The sequence below is a fragment of the Eretmochelys imbricata genome, chromosome 8 (genome assembly GCF_965152235.1).
Source record: "Eretmochelys imbricata isolate rEreImb1 chromosome 8, rEreImb1.hap1, whole genome shotgun sequence".
Taxonomy (NCBI): Eukaryota; Metazoa; Chordata; order Testudines; family Cheloniidae; genus Eretmochelys; species Eretmochelys imbricata.
Window position 1 is genome coordinate 42,152,922 of NC_135579.1, and position 7,056 is coordinate 42,159,977.

General features: G+C 52.0%; 1 protein-coding gene across 1 annotated transcript in view; it reads right to left on the minus strand.

Annotated features, from left to right (window-relative positions):
* DDR2 (discoidin domain receptor tyrosine kinase 2) overlaps positions 1 to 2,598 on the minus strand; it is a 160,072-nt gene extending 157,474 nt beyond the window's left edge. The window contains exon 1 of the mRNA XM_077823838.1: positions 2,477 to 2,598. The gene's annotated coding sequence lies outside the window, so the exon portion shown is untranslated. The remainder of the gene's footprint in view (positions 1 to 2,476) is intronic.
* Between the last annotated feature and the right edge of the window lie 4,458 nt (positions 2,599 to 7,056).

Sequence of the window (7,056 nt, forward strand, 5' to 3'; positions counted from 1 at the left end):
CACAGGCCCTGGAGGGAGAGGTCAGAGACATGCTGGCTTTAGGGGTGATTCAGCCATCCACCAGCTCTGGGGGCCTCTCCTGTGGTGCTGGTCCCCAGGAAAGATGGATCGATCCGATTCCATGTGGCCTATCGGAAGCTCAAGACCATCACTGTGTACACGGACCACTCACCCTGCCATGGCTGCACCAGATGAGAGGGGCCAATGCGAAGCTCCAGAGGTGGAGTCTGTCCTTCCAGGATTATGAGATGGAGGTGGTCCATGTTAAGGGGAGTGCAAATGTTATAGCTGATTCTTTGTCCCGGAGAGGGAGGCCTGAAAGTGACTGGCTAAAGTGACCCCATTCAGTTCAGTCTCAAAGGGGAGAGAGATGTGACAAAGTGGGGATTTTCCTTTGTTACACTGTATGTGAGCCTATATGAGTCTTCCTGTTTTGTATGGGTGCGGTGTGTGCCTCAGTTTCCCTGTGTATTGCACCAATGTCAGGTGGTGGGAATAAGGGTGTGTGACTTTTGCAGGGGTTGCTCCAGCTGCCTGCACCGATGCTATAGCTGCCCTTTCATAACCCAAAATCCAGAAGGGGGATGTGACCAGGTGACACTTGGCCCAGGAAGCGAGACAAAGGCCAGAGGAGGAGCAATAGGCAGGGCGGGGCCAGATAGCTGGAAGCAAGTCACTCTCAGCTGGCTTGGGGCACAGGGGAAGGACCAGAGCCCTGGCTCTGGTTTCCCTTCCCCAAGATAGACTTGGCTGGAGGTCACTGGTTTCTGTCCCGGTGGGTTCTGTCCTGTGCTGTGTGCCTGACTACTGAACCTTCTGTTCTGCCAGCTGGCTGGGAGTCATGTCTGACTGCAGAGTTGGGCTGCAGGGCCCTCCGGCTTCCCCAGGAGCCCCGCCCGGGTACACTCATGCGGGAACTGCTCTGTGAGAAAGGGGATGCTGAATGCTCTGAGGTCAGACCCAGGAAGGTCAAAGCTTCTTGCCCTAGAGACAGTATGCTCAGACAGAGGAGGCATGCTCCTATCAGTGTCCTGACTGACTTTGTATGGAGTGACAAGGGCTGACTCCGTGACAAAGGCTCACAGTAACAGGCTAGCCAATGTTTCACAGGCCATGCTGAGGACTGGCACAGCTCCTCCATAGACCAGGCGCTTCCCCTGTTAGACACTATGGAAACCTCAGACACGGCAGAGCTGGGAGCTGTAGAGCCCCAAAGATATTTATCGTAGAAGTGTAGGACTTGAAGGGAGGTCATCTAATCCAGTCCCTTGCACTCAGGGTAAGACTAAGTATTATGCAGACCATCCCTGACAGGTGTTTGTCTAACCTGCTCTTAAAAATCTCCCATGACAGCAATTCCACAACCTCCCTAGGCAATTTATTCCAGGGTTCAACCACTTTGAGTTATAAAATTTTTCCTAATGTCCAACCTAAACCACCCTTGCTGCAATTTAAACCCATTGCTTCTTGTCCTATCCTCAGAGGTTAACAAGAACAATTTTTCTCCCTCTGCCTTGTAAACAAACTTTTACATACTTGAAAACTGTTATTATGCCCCCTCTCAGTCTTCTCTTGTCCAGACTAAACAAACCCAATTTTTTCGGTCATCCCTCATAGTCATGTTGTCTAGACCTTTAATCATTTTTGTTGCTCTTCTCTGGACTCTCTCCAGTTTGTCCACATCTTTCCTGAAATATGGAGCCCAGGACTGGACATAGTACTGCAGCTGAGGCTATATCTGCCCGGAGTAGAGCCGCCAAATTACTGCCCCTGTCTCGCTTAGAACACTCCCCCTGCTAATGTAGCCCAGAATGAGGTCTGGGTTTTTGCAGCAGTGTTACACTTCCACAGGACAGAGCGGTCCGAAGACCACAAGTCCCCGGAAAGCAGCGCCACAGGCGCCGTGGTCTGCAGTGGCGGGCTGGCCCGATGCATGCTGGGAGCTGTAGTCTGTTCTGGCTACAATTCGCCGTCTGCGGGAGCGGGGCTCCAGCGGCCCCGTTACCCGGCGCTGCGCGGAGCATCTGGGGCCGCGGCTCGGCACCGAGCGGGCAGGGCCACGCAGCCCGCTCACCGCTAGCCTCGGCAACCCCGCTGCCCCCCTGGAGGGGCTCCGGGTACCCTGGGCTCCCCTCCACTAGGCCCGGGGGACACAGCCCGGCTCGCGGGCGGCCGTGCCCTGTCCGCGCTCCAGGCGGGGGTAGAGGCGCGGCGGGACCTTGGGGAGTTTCCGCACGCGGCAGGCAGGGGACGCGCTGGAGCCGGGGCGGGGATCCCGCCCCCAGCCGGCCTGGCCCGCAGCGCCCCGTTCCCCCAGCAGAACGTTCCCTTGGAGAGGGCTCGTCCCCACCTCCCGCAACTTCTCCCAAAACTTCGGGGCCCGCCGGCCGGCCGCTCGCGGGCTCTGCCCTCGCCCCGCCGCGCTGGGGCAGCCCGGAGTCTTGGGCGGCTGGGCTCCTGGCCCCGCAGCACTTACCCCAAGACGCGCCGGAGTGGGGCCGCAGATTCCTTTTCCCGGCCGAGCGCGAACTTCTGCCGGCTGATGCAAGACGCCGCCGAGCGCCGGGGCATTCTGCGGATTCCTGGGCCCCAGCCAACGTCCCACAATCCCACATCTTGCACATTTGGCTTCAATTAGGGGCTGGGGGAGCCAGACACCAATCAGAGCTGGCTTCTCTGACGAGGCTCGCTGGGCCCAAGGGAATGTGTGCAGAGCTGTAATTTACAGCAAAACCCATTCATAGGAAGGAAACAATCCCAAAGCAGTGAGTGGCTTTACAGACTCAGGCAGATTGTTTCAGGGTGTGTTTTACTGCTTGTTCATTTAGGTAGTAGAGTTTTATGTGAACGAGAGAAAGGATTAAAGGCAGCTCCTTGTTAATATCCCCCAGGTGCTGGCGCTGCATCTAGCTGCATAAACCTCCCCCCTTAACACAAAGTCCAGAAGTAGCAGTTGGGATAATTTGGTCTGCAGGGATCCTGCCCCCAACCCAAGGGAGTCACTCAGCGATGCACAGACAAGACTAGAGGGACTCCAGGGTGGCCTCACAGCTCCGAGGGGATGAAAGAAAGAACCAGAACCCCCTATTGGGCTTAACTCTTCCCATGCTGCCTGGAGCCATTCCCTGTGCACCCCTGGTGGAGGAGAACAGGGCACTCCACATCTCCAGGAGACAGCGCTAGCAGAGGGGATATGCCTATAAATCTCCCTAGCACAGAGAGCTGGGGCTTGGTAGGGGTGCAGGACCATGTTTCCCTGGAGGAGGGGAGCTCCCCTGTTTTATAATCCCTTCCTTCAGAGGGTGATGCTTGGGGACTGGGTGGGGTCTTCTATCAGCGCTTGGTGGGTGGGAGGCTTCTTGGGATACCCAGGCCTGTGAGGCATCTTGCTACTGCTTCCCCTTCACATGTGGAAGCCCTGTCTGCCTCTGCCAGCATCAGCTCACTGGCACCAGCAGCCAGTGGCGGCACCAGCCTGCCCCTCTCAGCCCACATGAGCTCTACTGCCCTCTGCAGGCTAGCAATAGGCACACCCCACCCCTGAGCATCCCCAGGAATTCCCAGGCCCTGCTCTACTGGAAGTTCACAGACTGGCTGCTCCCAAAGGAAAAGTGTACCCCAGCTTACCTGCTCTACCTCGGATTACCACTGTGCTCAACCCACAGCACTTAGGCTGGGTTCCAGAGAAAGCAAGCATATATCTACTAGCAAAGACCAGAGATTCAAATGACAACAGGCAGAGCTATTGGAAACAAAGGTTTACATACCAAAGCATAGCACACATTCTAGAGCATAGACTCAAGTAACGAGATGCCATCTTGTCTAACAAGGTACTGCTCCGCCTTAGTCCTACCAGTGATTTGCACCCAGGCTAGCTGAGAGTCAGAACTTCCTTTCAGAAGACCAAACTGGCTGGCAGTGTCTCCCCAGGAGAAGAATGTGCATGTGTCTCTCTGCACCCCTAGATATATTAGACCAGTGCTTTGTTGTTCACCTGTAATGAGGGTCTCCCACTCCCCCCATCCCACCTCTTCCTGTACATTTCTTCTCCTGACATCCCCACAATAGCATTTGACTCAATGCTAATCAATTCCTATAGTAAGACTCAATAGGCAATGGAAAGCGGGGAGATACCTGCCTCCCACCTGCTGTCTGATGGAACTTATCCCAAGGTCTGTACCTCTGGGTGGCCTGCCTTAACTACCAGGCTTTAAGACCATAATGTTCCATATATGTACACACATCGCTGTACATATTATCCTCACATACATTTTGCAATGAGGGTGACCAGTGCGACACAGGCTTTCAGCAGCAACTTCCTTACCTGACACTCTTCGGTGAACTAATGTGTAAATGCCAGACCCATGGGATCCCTGTGACCCTGATTCATCCCGGTCTCCTCTGCCAATTGACATCAAGAGGTCCCTGGGTCACAGTAGTGGAAGTGGCCTGGTGGAACAGGAGCAGCAGGAGCCCTCCTCCAGTTAACAATGCTAAAGCAGATTTCAAAGCAAAAAGGCACTGCTTAGAGGTGCTGTTCATTTGCTATGTGCAATCCCAGTGTGGAGTGTCAGTGCATGAGATTCCAGCTGTGGGCACAAGACGGAGGAGCTTCCTACCTGGGGTGCAGAGTGTCACATATGTTAGGGCCAGCAGGGACCAGTAGATCATCTAGTCTGACCTCCTGCACAGCACAGACCAGCAATTTACACCCAGTGATTCCTGCACCCAGCCCAGAACTTCACTGTCTAGCACAGCCAGAACACCCAGGCTTGATGCAGAGACTCCAAGTGATGGGGAATCCTTCCCATCCCTAGGTGACTTGTTCCAGTGGTTACACTCACACTGTTAAAGATATGCCCCTTAGTTACAATCTAAATTTCTTCAGCTTCCAGCCATTGGCTCCTTTTCTGCCTTTGCCTGCTAGATTGAAGAGCTCTCTGCTCTCAGCAACCTCCTCCCCATGTAGATACTTAGATTATTTTTTCACTTCAAGGTCTAAAGGACACAGACAAGGTTTTCATCTTGAGGCCAAAAGACCAAAAACATCAAGACACTTGATCACAGCCTTAGATAGGCCAAGAGACTACTTACACTTGATCTTAGCCAAAAGGCTGAGAATTCTACACTGTGGTCGAATCACCTCTTCCTGTTAAGAGTCAATGAATGACCAACTGAAAAGCAATGCTAAACCATCCCAGTGTGATTCCTGCTTTGCCAGGCACTGCCAGGAGTGCCTGAGAGAGCCACTCTTCTGCCCCTTGAGGCCTGGTCTCTGCCCTGCCCCCTCCCCCCCACTCACACACACACAGTTGGTCCTGGCTGGGTCATCTGCTGGGTTGAGCCCAGGAACCTCTGGATCTGAAAGCATGAGCCTCTACTGGTTGCACTTAAACAAATGAACAATAGGTCTATTAGCTCAGCGACAGTATCAGTCAGCTCTGTGTTCTTGGGGAACCAGGGTGCAGTATCCAGCCTGACTCATGAAAGACACCCCCCTCCCAAGCCTCTGCTTGAACCAAAACCAATCAGAGAAAAGACTTGCAGAGAGCAGCGAAGGGCGGTGGAAGACACACCTAGACCCCTCCTGACAAGGGTGACAAGATTAAGGCAACTCCTCTAGCCTCATCTGCATCAAAGATGGGACAAGGAGGCATCTCCATTAGCATACAGAATGGAGAACAGAGATTCCAAGGCAAGAACCTCACTGAAGTCTGGGACCAGAAAAGCAGGGAAGCACTGCATCATGGGGGATCTCTGCTCCAGAGTTAATGAACTTACACCTGCATACACCCAGCTCAGTTAGACCAATTCTAGTAATAAATCCTTGACTGATATCCAAAATACTGAAGCAGCCTAATTGCATTGTGAGCTCCCTGGAAGAACTACCACCCATACCAAGAGTGATCAGCTCCTATTGTCTAGCCTAAAGAAAACCCTTGAGTCATCAGTTTACCCATAAACAAATCTAGTGTTCTCCCTTGAACATTGTTATTTCCCTACAAAAAACCCTACCCACACTCCAGTAAGTGTTCTGTTGCTTGGATCCAAACTATGCATCAGTTCCACTGGGACTCCATCTTCTCCTAACAGATCGTGATGGGGGCTCTGCCTGTCTCCAGTTTTCAGGACCCTGAACTACCATCATCACCTGGGAAACCTGACCAGTTCAAGTTTCATGGGAGCGGTGAGATCCCTCCCTCTGTTTTCTTTTCTACCTCAGGTAATAAACTTTAATAGTGTAAACTTATGTTGGTTTAGGCTCTCCTTGTGTAGTTATCACTATTATTCAATAAATAACTTTTATGGTTAAGCTGGTTGCCTTTCTCTCTCTGAACTTTACCCTTTTGTGTTTTTAGCTTCCCCCATTTACTCTGCAGCAACGCTTCTTTTACCTAAGCTAAAGATCCCTGTAGCGCCCAAAAATACTGTGGGATTTGCGCATCAAGTAGGTTACTACCAGTACAATTGTAACGTGAAAGTGGGGATAGGGATGTGCTGAACCTGTGACATACGAGGGTGGCAGCTTGAAAGTGCTGCTCAGCCCAGCCTATTGAGCCTAGGGACATATAAGGGTGACAGCTTGAAAGTGCTGATTGACCCGGTCCATTCAGACTTGCTCTGTTAGTGTGTGTTCGTTCATCCGGCCCTAGGGAACCATTGGAGGGGACTTGCAGAAGGGAAAAGTAGAGCTCCATATAAAAACACAAGCGACACAAGCAGTACATTGATAGAATTACAGAATCCCCCCAGAAAAGTAACCCTAATAAACGAGCATACCCCAAAGTAATGGGCACATCTGGTAACACAATAGCAAACTCAGAAATATCTATACCTGGTCTTGCCAATAGGGGGCAACAATGAGCCAGGCTGCCTTAGCATAGAGTAAAACTTACTTAAAGCAATCTCATGTATAGACAAGGTATTACCCCTAAGAAGAACTAGCTCACATGCAGCTATTATTTCAAGGAATTAACAGAAATGGTTTCCAGTAAAACCCCAGAGAGAATTGAAACTGCCAAGGGATAACTTGGAGCAGAAAGACTTTGAAATGAC